We start from the raw sequence: 19,127 nt of genomic DNA on the forward strand, positions 1-19,127 counted from the left end.
AGTTGACTCATCTATTTTGAAATGGAGGGACGTCTCTGTACTGCTATGATTTTGTGTTGTACATCTCTGTACTTTTTCTACGATTTTCCTAACCTATGAACCAAAGGAGGCCTGAATGTATCCGTGTCGACTATTGTCTGATCGATCGCTAAGCCTACAATTTTAGGAGCTTGGGCTATTGGCCGATCGACGACGGATCAGTATAAGCGTACCACGAGCTCATCAGCCCCAACATTTCTCTTCGGTGAGTGTTTTGCAAGTACTATAGCTCGCATAGTAGCTAGCCTACTAACACCAAGAATCATCAAATAAGCCCTGCTGATATGATAAACAGTTCAAACTTACATCTAAGCATGCCATATATTACATCAAAAGCTGGTGAGGATACATCTATTTCCATAACTCGGAGAGGGTTCGCATGATTCACTATCAAACAAAAGTAGCAAGTACCACCCACACAAGACAGTGCACTAGCCCTAAGATGGTTTGATAACACGCATCGTTCTGGTAATTAAACATAGGGAAATGCAAACTACCCTCAAGGATTAGCGCGACCAACTATTTCTTGTCATCGATCTCTCGGGTAATGACCACAGCACGGACGGCGGCATGGGAATCGATCTCTGGGGCCATGTCCACAGGACTGACCGCGACATCGGAATCGATCTCTGGGGGATGTCCACAGGATGGACAGCGGCATCGGAATCGGTCTCCGGGGCGATGCCAACAGGACAGACTGCGACATCGAAAACGATCTCTGGGGCATTGTCCACAGGATGGGCCGCGACATCGGAATCATCAAGGACGTCCACCGGCACCTGCACAACCCTAACATATTAGCAAGCACATTGCAAATAATCAAAAACCACAACTTTCAGTAATAAGCCATTATTTTTTACCTTGTGCAGCTCACCGGGGGATCCCATCCCTCCAGGGGCCATCTCCTCGTCCTCGATGGGGGCCATCACCTTGCCAGGGGAATACTGCTTCTCAACGGCGACTATCTCCTCAAACTTGGCCTTGAGCCTCGCAAAGGTGGCCATCAGAGTTTCTGGGGTAGGCACGGTGGGGCCCTTGCTGTTCTTCCAACTTTCTTTGAGGAGTTCGTCCGCCAATGTCGTCAACTCTTGGGCCGGTGCTTGTTTCTTCGAGTTCTTCGTCTCCATGGGTTGGCCCGCCAACATGGTCAACTCGTTGGTCGGTGCTCGCTTCCTGGAGATCGCTGTCTCCAGCGGGTTGTCCGCCGGCAACTCTTTGCCTAGTGCTCCAGGATCCATCAATGAACTAACAAACAAAAAGCAATCGAAAGGAAACCACAATCGTAATGAAAACGGGAAAAGAATAGGCTGTGAGAATCAGTCGGTGCTTCGCAAAAAGAAGATTCTTGGAATGAAAATATTGTTGGGAATCTTAGCATAATTTAAAATTTTCCTACGCTCACCAAGATGCATCTATGGAGTCTACTAGCAATGAGGGGAAAGGAGTGCATCTACATACCCTTGTAGATCGCGAGCGGAAGCGTTCCAATGAACGTGGATGACGGAGTCGTACTCGCCGTGATCCAAATCACCGATGACCGAGTACCGAACGGACGGCACCTCCGCGTTCAACACACGTATGGTACAGCGACGTCTCCTCCTTCTTGATCCAGCAAGGGGGAAGGAGAGGTTGATGGAGATCCAGCAGCACGACGGCGTGGTGGTGGATGTAGCGGGTCTCCGGCAGAGCTTCGCCGAGCTTCTGCGAGAGAGAGAGAGAGAGGTGTTGCAGGAGAGGAGGGAGGCGCCCAAGGCTGTAGGTTGCTGCCCTCCCCCCCTTTATATAGGCCCCCTGGGGGGGCGCCGGCCCAGGGAGATGGGATCTCCAAGGGGGCGGCGGCCAAAGAGGGGGAAGGGTTGCCTTGCCCCCCAAGGCAAGGGGGAAGCTCCCCCCTTAGGGTTCCCAACCCTAGGCGCATGGGGGGAGGCCCAAGGGGGGCGCCCCAGCCCACTAAGGGCTGGTTCCCTTCCACTTTCAGCCCACAGGGCCCTCCGGGATAGGTAGCCCTACCCGGTGGACCCCCGGGACCCTTCCGGTGGTCCCGGTACAATACCGGCAACCCCCGAAACTTTCCCGGTGGCCGAAACATGACTTCCTATATATAATTCTTCACCTCCGGACCATTCCGGAACCTCTCGTGACATCCGGGATCTCATCCGGGACTCGGAACAACTTTCGGGTTTCCGCATACATATATCTCTACAACCCTAGCGTCACCGAACCTTAAGTGTGTAGACCCTACGGGTTCGGGAGACATGCAGACATGACCGAGACGCCTCTCCGGTCAATAACCAACAGCGGGATCTGGATACCCATGTTGGCTCCCACATGTTCCACGATGATCTCATCGGATGAACCACGGTGTCGAGGATTCAATCAATCCGTATGCAATTCCCTTTGTCAATCGGTATGTTACTTGCCCGAGATTCGATCGTCGGTATCCCAATACCTTGTTCAATCTTGTTACCGGCAAGTCTCTTTACTCGTACCGCAATGCATGATCCCATGACTAACGCCTTAGTCACATTGAGCTCATTATGATGATGCATTACCGAGTGGGCCCAGAGATACCTCTCCGTCACACGGAGTGACAAATCCCAGTCTCGATCCGTGCCAACCCAACAGACACTTTCGGAGATACCCGTAGTGCACCTTTATAGTCACCCAGTTACGTTGTGACGTTTGGCACACCCAAAGCACTCCTATGGTATCCGGGAGTTGCACGATCTCATGGTCTAAGGAAAAGATACTTGACATTGGAAAAGCTCTAACAAACGAAACTACACGATCTTTTATGCTATGCTTAGGATTGGGTCTTGTCCGTCACATCATTCTCCTAATGATGTGATCCCGTTATCAATGACATCCAATGTCCATAGTCAGGAAACCATGACCATCTGTTGATCAACGAGCTAGTCAACTAGAGGCTTACTAGGGACACGTTGTGGTCTATGTATTCACACATGTATTACGATTTCCGGACAATACAATTATAGCATGAATAATAGACAATTACCATGAACAAAGAAATATAATAATAACCATTTATTATTGCCTCTAGGGCATATTTCCAATAGTCTCCCACTTGCACTAGAGTCAATAATCTAGTTACATTGTGATGAATCGAACACCCATTGCGTCCTGGTGTTGATCATGTTTTGCCCTAGGGAGAGGTTTAGTCAACGGATCTGCTACATTCAGGTCCGTATGTACTTTACAAATATCTATGTCTCCATTTTGAACACTTACACGAATGGAGTTAAAGCGACGCTTGATATGCCTGGTCTTCCTGTGAAACCTGGGCTCCTTCGCAAGGGCAATGGCTCCAGTGTTGTCACCGAAGAGAGTCATCGGGCCCGACGCATTGGGAATCACCCCTAGGTCGGTAATGAACTCCTTCATCCAGACTGCTTCATGTGCTGCCTCCGAGGCTGCCATGTACTCCGCTTCACATGTAGATCCCGCCACGACGCTTTGCTTGCAACTGCACCAGCTTACTGCTCCTCCATTCAATATATACACGTATCCGGTCTGTGACTTCGAGTCATCCAGATCTGTGTCGAAGCTAGCGTCGACGTAACCCTTTACGACGAGCTCTTCGTCACCTCCATAAACGAGAAACATATCCTTAGTCCTCTTCAGGTACTTCAGGATATTCTTGACCGCTGTCCAGTGTTCCTTGCCGGGATTACTTTGGTACCTTCCTACCAAACTTACGGCAAGGTTTACATCAGGTCTGGTACACAGCATGGCATACATAATAGACCCTATGGCTGAGGCATAGGGGATGACACTCATCTCTTCTATATCTTCTGCCGTGGTCGGGCATTGAGCCGTGCTCAATTGCACACCTTGCAATACAGGCAAGAACCCCTTCTTGGACTGATCCATACTAAACTTCTTCAATATCTTGTCAAGGTATGTACTCTATGAAAGACCAATGAGGCGTCTTGATCTATCTCTATAGATCTTGATGCCCAATATATAAGCAGCTTCTCCAAGGTCCTTCATTGAAAAACACTTATTCAAATAGGCCTTTATACTTTCCAAGAATTCTATATCATTTCCCATCAATAGTATGTCATCCACATATAATATGAGAAATGCTACAGAGCTCCCACTCACTTTCTTATAAACACAGGCTTCTCCATAAGTCTCTGTAAACCCAAACGCTTTGATCATCTCAGCAAAGCGAATGTTCCAACTCCGAGATGCTTGCACCAGCCCATAGATTGAGCGCTGGAGCTTGCATACTTTGTTAGCATTCTTAGGATCGACAAAACCTTCCGGCTGCATCATATACAACTCTTCCTTAAGGAAGCCGTTAAGGAATGCTGTTTTGACGTCCATCTGCCATATCTCATAATCATAGTATGCGGCAATTGCTAACATGATTCGGACGGACTTCAGCTTCGCTACGGGTGAGAAAGTCTCATCGTAGTCAACCCGTTGAACTTGTCGATAACCCTTAGCGACAAGTTGAGCTTTGTAGATGGTCACATTACCATCTGCGTCCGTCTTCTTCTTAAAGATCCATTTGTTTTCTATGGCTCGCCGCTCATCGGGCAAGTCAGTCAAAGTCCATACTTCGTTTTCATACATGGATCCTATCTCGGATTTCATCGCTTCTAGCCATTTGTCGGAATCCGGGCCCGCCATCGCTTCTTCATAGTTCGAAGGTTCACCGTTGTCTAACAACATGATTTCCAGGACAGGGTTGCCGTACCACTCTGGTGCGGAACGTGTCCTTGTGGACCTACGAAGTTCAGTAGTAACTTGATCCGAAGCTTCATGATCATCATCATTAACTTCCCCCCAGTCGGTGTAGGCACCACAGGAACATTTTCCCGCGCTGCGCTACTTTCCGGTTCGGAAGGGGTGACTATCACCTCATCAAGTTCCACTTTCCTCCCACTCAATTCTTTCGAGAGAAACTCCTTCTCCAGAAAGGACCCGTTCTTGGCAACGAAGGTCTTGCCTTCGGATCTGAGGTAGAAGGTATACCCAATAGTTTCCTTAGGGTATCCTATGAAGACGCATTTTTCCGACTTGGGTTCGAGCTTTTCAGGTTGAAGTTTCTTGACATAAGCATCGCATCCCCAAACTTTTAGAAACGACAGCTTAGGTTTCTTCCCAAACCATAATTCATACGGTGTCGTCTCAACGGATTTCGACGGAGCCCTATTTAAAGTGAATGCGGCAGTCTCTAAAGCATAGCCCCAAAATGAGAGCGGTAAATCGGTAAGAGACATCATAGATCGCACCATATCCAATAGAGTGCGATTACGACGTTCGGACACACCATTTCTCTGAGGTGTTCCAGGCGGCGTGAGTTGTGAAACTATTCCACATATCCTTAAGTGTGTACCAAATTCGTGACTTAAATATTCTCCACCACGATCTGATCGTAAGAATTTTATTTTTCTGTCACGTTGATTCTCAACTTCACTCTGAAATTCCTTGAACTTTTCAAAGGTTTCATACTTGTGTTTCATTAGGTAGACATACCCATATCTACTTAAATCATCAGTGAGAGTGAGAACATAACGATATCCTCCGCGAGCCTCAACACTCATTGGACCGCACACATCGGTATGTATGATTTCCAATAAGTTGGTTGCTCGCTCCATTGTTCCGGAGAACGGAGTCTTGGTCATCTTACCCATGAGGCATGGTTCGCATGTGTCAAATGATTCGTAATCAAGAGACTCCAAAAGTCCATCTGCATGGAGCTTCTTCATGCGCTTGACACCAATGTGACCAAGGCGGCAGCGCCACAAGTATGTGGGACTATCGTTATCAACTTTACATCTTTTGGTATTCACACTATCAATATGTGTAACATCACGTTCGAGATTCATCAAAAATAAACCATTGACCAGCGGGGCATGACCATAAAACATATCTCTCGAATAAACAGAACAACCATTATTCTCGGATTTAAATGAGTAGCCATCTCGAATTAAACGAGATCCGGATACAATGTTCATGCTCAAAGCTCGCACTAAATAACAATTATTGAGGTTTAAAACTAATCCCGTGGGTAGATGCAGAGGTAGCGTGCCGACGGCGATCACATCGACCTTGGAACCATTCCCGACGCGCATCGTCACCTCGTCCTTCGCCAGTCTCCGTTTATTCCGTAGTTCCTGTTTTGAGTTACAAATATGAGCAACCGCATCGGTATCAAATACCCAGGAGCTACTACGAGTACTGGTAAGGTACACATCAATTACATGTATATCACATATACCTTTGGTGTTGCCGGCCTTCTTTTCCGCTAAGTATTTGGGGCAGTTCCGCTTCCAGTGACCACTTCCCTTACAATAAAAGCACTCAGTTTCAAGCTTGGGTCCATTCTTTGACTTCTTCCTAGTAACTGGCTTACCGGGCGCGGCAACTCCCTTGCCGTCCTTCTTGAAGTTCTTCTTACCCTTGCCCTTCTTGAACTTAGTGGTTTTATTCACCATCAACACTTGATGTTCTTTTCTGATCTCCCCTTCCGCTGATTTCAGCATTGAATATACCTCAGGAATGGTCTTTTCCATCCCGTGCATATTGTAGTTCATCACAAAGCTCTTGTAGCTTCGTGGAAGCGACTGGAGGATTCTGTCAATGACCGCGTCATCCGGGAGATTAACTCCCATCTGGGATAAGCGGTTGTGTAACCCAGACATTCTGAGTATGTGTTCACTAACAGAACTATTCTCCTCCATTTTACAGCTGAAGAACTTGTCGGAGACTTCATATCTCTCGACCCGGGCATGAGCTTGAAAAACCAGTTTCAGCTCCTCGAACATCTCATATGCTCCATGTTTCTCAAAACGCTTTTGGAGACCCGGTTCTAAGCTGTAAAGCATGCCGCACTGAACGAGGGAGTAATCATCAGCACGCTGCTGCCAAGCGTTCATAACATCTTGGTTCTCTGGGATTGGTGCTTCACCTAGCGGTGCTTCTAGGACATAATCTTTCTTGGCTACTATGAGGATGATCCTCAGGTTCCGGACCCAGTCCATATAGTTGCTGCCATCATCTTTCAGCTTGGTTTTCTCTAGGAACGCATTGAAATTGAGGACAACGTTGGCCATTTGATCTACAAGACATAGTGTAAAGATTTTAGACTAAGTTCATGATAATTAAGTTCATCTAATCAAATTACTCAATGAACTCCCACTCAGATAGACATCCCTCCAGTCATCTAAGTGAAACATGATCCGAGTTAACTAGGCCGTGTCCGATCATCACGTGAGACGGACTAGTCAAGATCGGTGAACATCTCCATGTTGATCATATCTTCTATACGACTCATGCTCGACCTTTCGGTCCTCCGTGTTCCGAGGCCATGTCTGTACATGCTAGGCTCGTCAAGTCAACCTAAGTGTATTGCGTGTGTTCCGAGGCCATGTCTGTACATGCTAGGCTCGTCAACACCCGTTGTATGCGAACGTTAGAATCTATCACACCCGATCATCACGTGGTGCTTCGAAACAACGAACTTTTGCAACGGTGCACAGTTAGGGTGAACACTTTCTTAAATTATTATAAGGGATCATCTTACTTACTACCGTCGTTCTTAGCAAATAAGATGCAAAAACATGATAAACATCACATGCAATCAAGTAGTGACATGATATGGCCAATATCATTATGCTCCTTTGATCTCCATCTTCGGGGCACCATGATCATCTTCGTCACCGGCATGACACCATGATCTCCATCATCATGATCTCCATCATTGTGTCTTCATGAAGTCGTCACGCCAACTATTACTTCTACTTCTATGGCTAACGCGTTTAGCAACAAAGTAAAGTAATTTACATGGCGTTATTCAATGACACGCAGGTCATGCAAAATAATAAAGACAACTCCTATGGCTCCTGCCGGTTGTCATACTCATCGACATGCAAGTCGTGATTCCTATTACAATAATATGATCAATCTCATACATCACATATATCATTCATCACATCTTCTGGCCATATCACATCACATAGCACTTGCTGCAAAAACAAGTTAGACGTCCTCTAATTGTTGTTGCAAGTTTTTACGTGGTTTGTAGGTTTCTAGCAAGAACGTTTTCTTACCTACGTATGACCACAACGTGATTTTCCACTTTCTATTTACCCTTCATAAGGACCCTTTTCATCGAATCCGTTCCGACTAAAGTAGGAGAGACAGACACCCGCTAGCCACCTTACGCAACTAGTGCATGTCAGTCGGTGGAACCTGTCTCACGTAAGCGTACGTGTAAGGTCGGTCCAGGCCGCTTCATCCTACAATGCCGCCGAAACAAGAAACGACTAGTAGCGGCAAGAAGAATTGGCAACATCAACGCCCACAACTTCTTTGTGTTCTACTCGTGCATAGTAACTACGCATAGGCCTGGCTCATGATGCCACTGTTGGGAATCGTAGCATAATTTAAAATTTTCCTACGCTCACCAAGATGCATCTATGGAGTCTACTAGCAACGAGGGGAAAGGAGTGCATCTACATACCCTTGTAGATCGCGAGCGGAAGCGTTCCAATGAACGTGGATGACGGAGTCGTACTCGCCGTGATCCAAATCACCGATGACCGAGTGCCGAACGGACGGCACCTCCGCGTTCAACACACGTACGGTGCAGCGACGTCTCCTCCTTCTTGATCCAGCAAGGGGGAAGGAGAGGTTTATGGAGATCTAGCAGCACGACGGCGTGGTGGTGGATGTAGCGGGTCTCCGGCAGAGCTTCGCCAAGCTTCTGCGAGAGAGAGAGAAGTGTTGCAGGGGAGGAGGGAGGCGCCCAAGGCTGTAGGTTGCTGCCCTCCCTCCCCCCCCCTTTATATAGGCCCCCTAGGGGGGCGCCGGCTCAGGGAGATGGGATCTCCAAGGGGGGGCGCCGGCCAAAGAGGGGGAAGGGTTGCCTTGCCCCCCAAGGCAAGGGGGAAGCTCCCCCCCTTAGGGTTCCCAACCCTAGGCGCATGGGGGGAGGCCCAAGAGGGGCGCCCCAGCCCACTAAGGGCTGGTTCCCTTCCACTTTCAGCCCACGGGGCCCTCCGGGATAGGTGGCCCCACCAGGTGGACCGCCGGGACCCTTCTGGTGGTCCCGGTACAATACCGGTAACCCCTGAAACTTTCCCGATGGCCGAAACTTGACTTCCTATATATAATTCTTCACCTCCGGACCATTCCGGAACCTCTCGTGACGTCCGGGATCTCATCCGGGACTCCGAACAACTTTCGGGTTTCCGCATACATATATCTCTACAACCCTAGCGTCACCGAACCTTAAGTGTGTAGACCCTACGGGTTCGGGAGACATGCAGACATGACCGAGACACCTCTCCGGTCAATAACCAACAGCGGGATCTGGATACCCATGTTGGCTCCCACATGTTCCACGATGATCTCATCGGATGAACCACGGTGTCGAGGATTCAATCAATCCGTATGCAATTCCCTTTGTCAATCGGTATGTTACTTGCCCGAGATTCGATCGTCGGTATCCCAATACCTTGTTCAATCTCGTTACCGGCAAGTCTCTATACTCGTACCGCAATGCATGATCCCGTGACTAACGCCTTAGTCACATTGAGCTCATTATGATGATGCATTACCGAGTGGGCCCAGAGATACCTCTCCGTCACACGGAGTGACAAATCCCAGTCTTGATCCGTGCCAACCCAACAGACACTTTCGGAGATACCCGTAGTGCACCTTTATAGTCACCCAGTTACGTTGTGACGTTTGGCACACCCAAAGCACTCCTACGGTATCCGGGAGTTGCACGATCTCATGGTCTAAGGAAGAGATACTTGAGATTGGAAAAGCTCTAGCAAATGAAACTACACGATCTTTTATGCTATGCTTAAGATTGGGTCTTGTCCATCACATCATTCTCCTAATGATGTGATCCCGTTATCAATGACATCCAATGTCCATAGTCAGGAAACCATGACCATCTGTTGATCAACGAGCTAGTCAACTAGAGGCTTACTAGGGACACGTTGTGGTCTATGTATTCACACATGTATTACGCTTTCCGGACAATACAATTATAGCATGAATAATAGACAATTACCATGAGCAAAGAAATATAATAATAACCATTTACTATTGCCTCTAGGGCATATTTCCAACAAATATAGCAGCATCACTGATTCGCCCACCTTTCCTTCGTCGGTACAGAAGAAAAATGGCAGAAGTGAGTAGCCTGGAGTGAGGTTTTCTTCAAGAAAGGGGAGAAAGGGCTTCAACGAGCGTTCCAGTGAAATGATGGTTGCTTCGTCCAGTCCAACTTCGAGGCCACTTTACCACTGCTGGTAAATGTGTGGGTTTTGTGATATGACGGGTCATGACGGCAACACCGGGGTGACCGGTGAGTTTCGACTGTAGCACATCGCTGTGATTTGGTGGATGGCACGCGGGCCCGGATGCTTTGATGTCCCACATGTAGATAGAGCGGCTAGTCATATAGGAGTGGTCAATATTGTGCACCGCGACCAAGGCGGAGAGGAAAACGAGAGAACTACGTAATTAATGCATGAGTTCAATTAGGGTAGTTTTGTAAAGTACGAGATACATTCCTCCAATCACAAAATGCCTTGGTTGATGAGATTTGAGATTTGAGCCCTATAAACCGGAAGGGAGATTTGAGATTTGAGATACTGCACGCGGTGTAGTCTAGTCACTTGTTGGAATCTCTAGAAAGACTTATACCGCATGATACTTTGCTTCTTCTTACTACTACGTACTACTTCGCCGACATGTGGGACGGCCAGCAGCATTCGGGTCGACGTAATACGTGTCATGCACCAGATTAGAGTGCAGAACGGAAGGGGGGCATCACCCCGGTCGATGGCCAGCCTCGACGCGGAGCAGTCGGTGCACCGGGAAGCGGCGCTCTATAGGCCGTCGCGCCGCTTCAAAGCCGGCGCCAATGAGAGGTCGCCTCCGCTCTGGCCGGGCATTAATGCGGCACTGACGCTCCAGGGCGACGCTGACCGTTTCATGCGGGAAGCGCGCGCTGGCAAGGGAGTATAGGTTTTGAACCGTTTCATGTGTAGTACTGGTAGTTTGCAAAACTACTCAATTATTACACTGAGTTTCCTAAGAAATTGTGGTAAAAACGTTACTCCATAGCCCGCTTCCCTTCTCCTTCCTCTTCCACCGCCCGCGCACGTCCGCGGGAAGCGACCGGTCAACCCTTATATAGGAGTGCTAGCACAAAAAGATGCATGCATGACCACTAAAATTTCCAGATTAAACAGCCGCTCCGACGGGAGTATGGCGTATGTTGTTACCTTCGACCGGGCCATGGCTACCGGGCGACGGCGACCAGAGAAGAGGCGGCAGGAGGGGAATGAATGCAGCTACTGTTTGGGTTCGCCGTCCGGCTTAAATAAATGCGCAGCATCACGTGTACCCGCGGGTGCACAAATTGTAACATACGAGTCTGCTTAAGTGGGCTAACTGGTGTGTGTGTGTGTGTGTGAGATTCTGAGAGACAGAGTGCGTGTGTGCGACTCTACTCTTCGTACATGTACTCAACCTTTTGCATCGGGATATAAGTATAATGTATTTACTTTAGCTAGTGATTTACGTGGCCATGTTAACGTGGTTGTGTAAAAAAATGTCACTTCCTACTCGTGATTTGTGTTATATAATTACAAGCAAGATGCTCGTGCATTGCATGGCACATCAATATGCATTTTTTACAAAACACATGTTGTGATTTACCCATGCAGGAGTAATCCCGTGTGTAAAAACAAATGATATTTCGAGAATTTTATCGGAAAACTGGTATCTCGTCATCGAAAAAATGAAAGATGAGAGATAAGGTGAGGAGGAGTGGAGCGTGGTGGTGACTGGTGGTCGGAATGGGCGGAGGCATGGGGATGGACGGCACTGGCAGGCGGCAGGCGGCCACCATGCTTGATTGTTCCGGAGACTTTCTTTTTTAATTGCTCAGCAATGAGGTGTGGGAGATAAGGATGTGGAGAGAGGTGCGGCTATCTTTTGTAAAATTATCATAGTTTGCTTTCTATCCGTCAGATATAGATCGGATGGTCTATATTACAAGATGGCAGGCACACCATCATCACCAACTCGGTTTTTTATAAGGGTACAAATGATAAGTTTGCTAACTACTAAAGTAAAGTGGAATTTGTCCATGTTATACAAGTAAATTAAGGTGATTGTTTATCATACGGGTAAGGGTGGATGAAGGGTGGTAGGAACAAATGCTCCGGCTAGAGCATGTGTGTGTGATGGAGTCTCAGTGTGTGTGTGGGGGGGAGAGAGAGAGATGGAGTCTTAGTTTGTGTGTGTGTGTGATGGAGTCTTACTGTGTGTGTGTGTGCGTGTGTGTGTGTGGGTGGGTGGGTGGGTGCGTGCGTGTGTGTGTGTGTGTGTTTGTTTGTGTGTGCGTGTGTCGCGGGGTCCTCGGTGGCGGATGTAATTTAAGTGTGCATGGCTTCATCATAGAGAGGTGATGTGTATGGCAGAGGCCACCAACGATGGGGTGCGAGAGAGAAAATGCCCGTAGAGAGGGAAGAGAAGGTGTGTGCGCGTGAGAGTAGTCGACATCGAGAGAACGTGTTTGTTCGAGAGACACCAAGGAAGACTACTATATATCGATGGTGCATGTAGGCGGGAATTAAATGAAAGGATGGTCTTATTAGTTTCGGGGATATAGGGGAAGAGTGAGAGGGGGTAGCTACAAGGGGATTGTTAAGTGTGAGTGTGTGTTTTACCCATCCAGGCGGAAGTTATGTGCACACAAGAAGAGAACGATTCGATGTGGCTTTAGGGTTGAGGGTAATTAACTACGTATGGAGACATAGACACCTTCAATGTGCATGTGTGAGAGGTATACATGTATACGTGGGATGTGTGTGTGTGTGTGCGTGTGCATGATCGAGATAAAAGAAAGAAGACATAAGTCATAAGCTAAGATCAACGACATGGGAGAGACGGGTCGGTATGACAATATGCATGCATGCAAGAATGCAGGGAAGAAGGCCCGACAATTGAACATGTGTTTTTGTCTTTAAGGGATAGTGGCATGGGATGGAGCATGCATCTATGGCGAGCAGAGGGAGTGAGGCACAACGATTGTGCAAAAGAGATCAACCTATAAATGAAAGAAGGTTGATGGAGAAACAGATAAATAGAAAGACAAAGATGCTAGCTAGTGTGCGTTAGAGATAGGAGTCGAGTGGATCAGAAGGCTGAGTTATGGGTGTGGGTGTGAGAGAGATGAAGAAAGGGTGCATGTGACTCACATACAAACAAATATAGGAGAGAAATGAGATCCCGAGAGACGGAGTTTTGTGTCTGCGAGAGAGAAAGATATTTCAAAATGAGAGTGATAGCTAGAGAAACATATGAGGGAACGCAAGATATCTCTAGGGAGAGACAGTGTGTGTGAGCGACATGCAAGAGAACAGTGGAGAAATATGACACCCTGGGAGACAGAGTTTGTGTTTGTGTGTGAGAAAGAGATATTTAAGAGGAAGAGTCGTAGGTTATCATACCTAAGGAGCGAAAGACATCTCTTATTAGGGGTGTGCGAGTGGCACACAGGGGAATAGTAGAGAGAAATGAGACCCCGGAAGACAAAGTTTTGTGTTTGTGTGAGAGAAAGAGATTCCACATGGAGAATCATAGTTAGAGACACATAGCAGGGAGCGAGATATACTTAGAGAGAGATAGAGTGATGAAGGTCGAGGGAGAGAGTACCGTCAGTGTGTTACTAAGATAAAAGATCATTGTCGACATACAGGAATACCCGAGAGACGATGAACGCGTATAGGTCTAGAGAGATAGTCCTATATAAGCATGAGTGATAGTTATATGAGACGAATATCTGGATTAAATGGGATTCAAATATTTAAACTGGAGATCACGACATCGATAATATCATAACGCAAATTGGTGTATCAAACATGCATATTCATTTGAATTTAGGGGCACGTGTAATGTTATATAGTTTATCAATATTGGTGATCCATAGATTCTTTAATTAGAAACAATGCATGGTTTATATGCAATTAATGTCTAAACGGGATACACTATATGTTGCGTGTGTGAAACACATTATACATGGTTGAGAAGTAAAAAAAACCGCATGAAACACACATTAATTGGAGACAGTTAGCGAGGAATGCATACATTGGATTTCAACATAAAGTGGTTTCAAATATTTGAAAATCCAAATTGATGGATACAACCTTATGAATCTGAGATCATGCCATTTGTAAACCATATTTATGTATAAAGGGCGTTGTGCTTTTGAAACTATATATAAAAAATGATGTATATAGAATTTTATTCCAATCGAAAATGGATCCCGCCCAAAAAAATAGAATACAAACGGGATTCGAATTGAGTTGGCACGGTAAACGTGCACTCTGCAAAATTTGAAAGAAGCGGGGAAAGTCGCAGTAACCGCCCAAAACCAAAATCTGCGAGATGGAAATTACTACTGCCTATCCTTGCCACGCAAAGCCTATCTGCTCGATTTCTATAGGTTTCTATAGGGGTAGGTTTGTAATTTCACTCGAACGTGACATAACCGCCTCTCACCCGGATTCGTACACGGTGGGCCCCAAAACACAGTGTCTCCTCGGCCGAAATCGACTCCCTCCCCGATTCATACACGGTGGGCGCCAAAAACAAACTCTCGTCGGCAAATATTCGGTGTATGCGAGATTATCGTCCTATCCCCAACCGACTAATATTGCTGTGATGTAGGAAATTTGAAACGGGGGCTAAGTTTGTAAATTTCCTCGCATTTGAGACAAGCGTGCCCTGAAGACATGGTTTCCCCCTTCCTCTCCACCTCCATTTCCCCATTCATACTCCGTGGGCGCCAAAACACCCTCTCCACCCCAGCCTCCTCCGTCCTCCACCCCATCCACCGCCGTCCTCCTCCACCATGCCGGAGCTGATACCCCGACGCCGTTTTCCATTACAAGAGATCGACCTCTCTCATCCACGGCTTCGGACCAGGATCCTTGTGTCCCGTCCTCTCGCTTCATCCCCGCCGTCGTCCACCTTGCCGGCACCGCTCCTACGACCGTCTCGTCACCGCGCCCCACCGCCACCGTATACCCTCCTAGATATGCTTCCACACCACCGACAGCCATCGCTACCGCAGCACCGTCAAATTCTCAGCAGATGCATACACGGCGCCGCACCAGAGGCGGTACTCTTTCGTATCTGCTCAACTTATTTATCATAGCAAGAAAATAGATCGCCACTGCTTTACTCTGATTTCTTGTCCATCACTTACTTGCTAGTGGAGAGCAAACATTGGTTGCGAAGTTGCCTTTGTCCGGTTTGCACCTTCAGATCCGCCATGGCACGCTCAACACTATACTCCCAATGCTTATGGTTTTCCCCTTTTATATTCCACACTAGTTAAATCACAGTAGACTAAAATTCAAAATTGGGTCAGTCAATTTTTCAGAGCTCGCCGGAGTTCGCCGGTGCGAACGAAGGGGCTCGGGTGGGGACTTTGGTTGTTGGGGGCGGTGGTGGGCCTCGCCGAACGAAGAAAACTCGACGCGGGTGGGGGCGGGGTGGGGAGTGGGGGTGGCGGAGGAACACAGGCGGTGGGGGCCGATGGTCCGGCCGGCGGCCCATGCGGTATTCTGTATGGGAAGAATCAGAGATGAGGAACAAGAAGGGTTAGGAGACGTAGGATCTTCATCCAACGGAAATGGTCGACTGACCCAAATGCAGACATGCCTTTATATTCCGTACCATCATCGTACCTGCTTAGCACTGCTCCTGAATCCATCAAGCTAAACAACGTGCCACTCATAATTCCAAACTTGTTGCTCAAGTACGAATCTGATATGATGTTGATATTACTAAAACAGATAACATTTAATTGGTCAGCTAATGTTCCCACTTAACTTTCAAAAAAGCACGTGCACCACATATAGAGAGACAGCAGGGAGTTGCTTTCTTAATGCGCTCTGGTTCATCATGTGTGGGCACTGCACAACGAACATTTTATTATCCAAAATCTGCTTGCTCTTCTTTACCATGTTCCTCTTCCGTTCTTCTTTAATAAGTACTCTCTCCGTTCCTAAATACAAGTCTTTGTATAGATTCCACCATGGACTACATATGGAGCAAAATGAGTGAATCTACACTCCAAAATGTATCTGGATACATGTGTATGTGATCCATAGTGGAAATCTCTACCAAGACTTATATTTTGGAACCGAGGGAGTATGATAGTAGTACAGTATGTTCCTTGTAGTGAAGATGAGTAGGGATATTTGCAGTATAGAGGTCTATACGGTCGGTTGGTATGGACACTTTGAACTCGTCGGGCCTCTTTGATTCGTAGGATTTTGTAAACATGGGAATAGGATTTGTAGTGGCCTGCCCACTTGAATCCTGTAAGAATAGCAAGGAAATGCGGGGAGCTGTGTCGCCTTTGAGAGTTACACTGATATTAACAGTACCGCACCTTTAGTTGAAGAGAGCTGGTATCCGAAGCCTTTCTAGCTGTACCGGCAATACTAGCACATATATTCCAGCAAGTTCCACTTTGCTGATTTTACTCTGATGCTTATGGTTTTCCCATTATATCTACACTATGATCTGTGTAGCTGCTTTGTGTCGCACTAGCAGTAGTCCACTCTTGAAGCTAAACACCGCAATGACTTACAAAATTGGCACCAAGGCATTGAGTGCCATTCTGGATGCAATGAAACTCATACGCTCCCCGCCTATTGACTCTTGTTTAGAATATGATCCTAATGACTCTTGTTCAAAATTGCCACATATAGAGAGACAGCATGGAATTGCATTTCTTTGGGCGCTATGATTCATCATGAGTGGGCAACCAACATTGTATGCAATTAAGCGGAACCTCAAGAATATGCTTCCTCTTCTGTTCTTTAACATGTTCCTCTTTTGTTATTCTATATTTAGTACGTACAATATGTTGCTTGTCGGGAAGGGGAGCAGGGACATCTGCAGTCAACAGCTGATAGAGCTGGCATGTACTTGATCAATAGGCTTTCAATTACTAGCGGCAATACAACACCGTATTTTCAAGCCAGTTCCACTTTCTCGATTTATATATCGTGGTTATGGTGTACCCCTTTTATGTACACTATGATCTTCCTAGTTGCTGTGTGCTCTTGTTATCATGGTTTGGCAATAAACTCTCTATACAATATATTTTGAACCTATCATCTGCCAACTATCCTTACTTCTGGAGCCTATTTTTTTGTGTACTTGTGCCAGATTATATAAATGCACGCACCATATTACAGCACACATGAGCTCTCTCATCATAATCCAGTGATAGCACACAAGTGTTTACAGGGGCGCCCCTATATTAGAATATCCTCTGCATTACAAAGATAATCTCACAACTATTTATGTTTTCATGGTTCTCAGATATTATACGTAATTACAGTGAATATCAGAATTCGCGCATCAGAAGAATATTGTGGAACACACTGCAATGACTTACAAAATTGGCACCAAGGCATTGAGTGCCATTCTGGATGCAATGAAACTCGTACGCTCCCCACCTGTAGATTCTTGTTCAGAATATGATCCTAATGACTATTCTAACCTCAAGGAGTCGAAGGTAGATGGCCTGTCATGTTCACCCATCAAGGTGCCTGCTCTAATTTGGCAAGGTTTTATTGATCGCGCGTATCTTGCATATGCTGTCTTGCATTTCTTCTACTTTGTTGCACCGCCATCTTCTTAGTTTACTCATCATATATGTCGAGGTGCCATGCCCATCCATTATCAATACATATTCCATCTGTCATCATACCATGTTTTTTCACTCAAATGTTGTTCTTGTGCATCAGACATCAAAAAGGAAGAGGGTGATTGCCGAACCTGAAGGAGCACCAGCAAAGTCCTTGAAAAACGTGGTTGTGCCAAAGAAATCAGACAGCACCCCACTTATATTGGTTGTACAACCAGTGACACAAAACGTAGGACTGACTCCAGCAGACTGTATCCATACTTCACTGGCCACACCACTAGCCCCACCACACAGGACCTGCACTCCAGCAAAAGGTATGCCGATTTCAGTTGCCATAGCACCAGCCGTACCACAAAAAATCCCACTCTAGCAAAAAGTACAGCAAGTCCACCGGCTGAAGACCTATCCCAACTGCAGAGACGGCCAATTCCTGCATATTGGAAGCCCATTCCAGTTATTCCTAGTTTAAAAGACAATGCTTTCAATGTTGTTAGGGACTATGTGCATATATTCCCATCATTGGAAGATTATAGTGAAGACAAACACCATTTGCACATCTTCCTGTCCCACTTACGTCTAAGTGCTATTATTCATGGTGATTATTTTCCTGTTTTCTGCTGATTGAACACATCAATGATTTACATTACATTGTTGTAAGTAGGCGAGGGTCAATCTGGATAGTCATGACGAGCAAAGCTTGCTTGCGCTTTTCAAGGAAGCATTGCAGCAGTATTGGTGTTACCTGAGGAAATCACACTTTGATGGCAAGTCTATAAACGAATTTCTGGTGAAGTCTCCTATGCTAAATTTAGAAGACATTGAATGGAAAAACCTTGTTATGCACTGGTCTCGTTCCGAGGATGAGGTACTGTCTATGATATCGCATGACAATTTGAACTTCTACTTTTCCGCATGTGCCTTACGGATCTTTTTTGCAGGAAATCTGCTTGAAAAATAATTCCGGTTTGAAAAGAACGACAGGATATCGCAAATATGATGCCCGCAGCTTTGCTCTTGTTAGTACCTATTGTCCTGTATCACTGTACTTGCATACATACTTGGTTCATTATGTGACAGCAGTATGCATGATAGCTTGCTTATCAATTGTTCGCTCCAAATTATCTGATCTGTATGAATGGTTACATTAGTGTAGAATATATCCAATGCCAATGAAATTTTTTAGCTCTGCATTGTTCTTGTAAGTACCTGCTGTCCTTTATCAGTGTACTTATATTGACAGGTAGTTGTTCATGTACCATCACTCTGCAGCTTATTTTCCTTTGCCCTCCATTTTCTACACATAAGATCTATATTTACTCTTACCATAAGGTTGGATAACACCGATGGT

Source organism: Aegilops tauschii, chromosome 3, assembly GCF_002575655.3.
Source record: "Aegilops tauschii subsp. strangulata cultivar AL8/78 chromosome 3, Aet v6.0, whole genome shotgun sequence".
Classification (NCBI taxonomy): Eukaryota; Viridiplantae; Streptophyta; class Magnoliopsida; order Poales; family Poaceae; genus Aegilops; species Aegilops tauschii.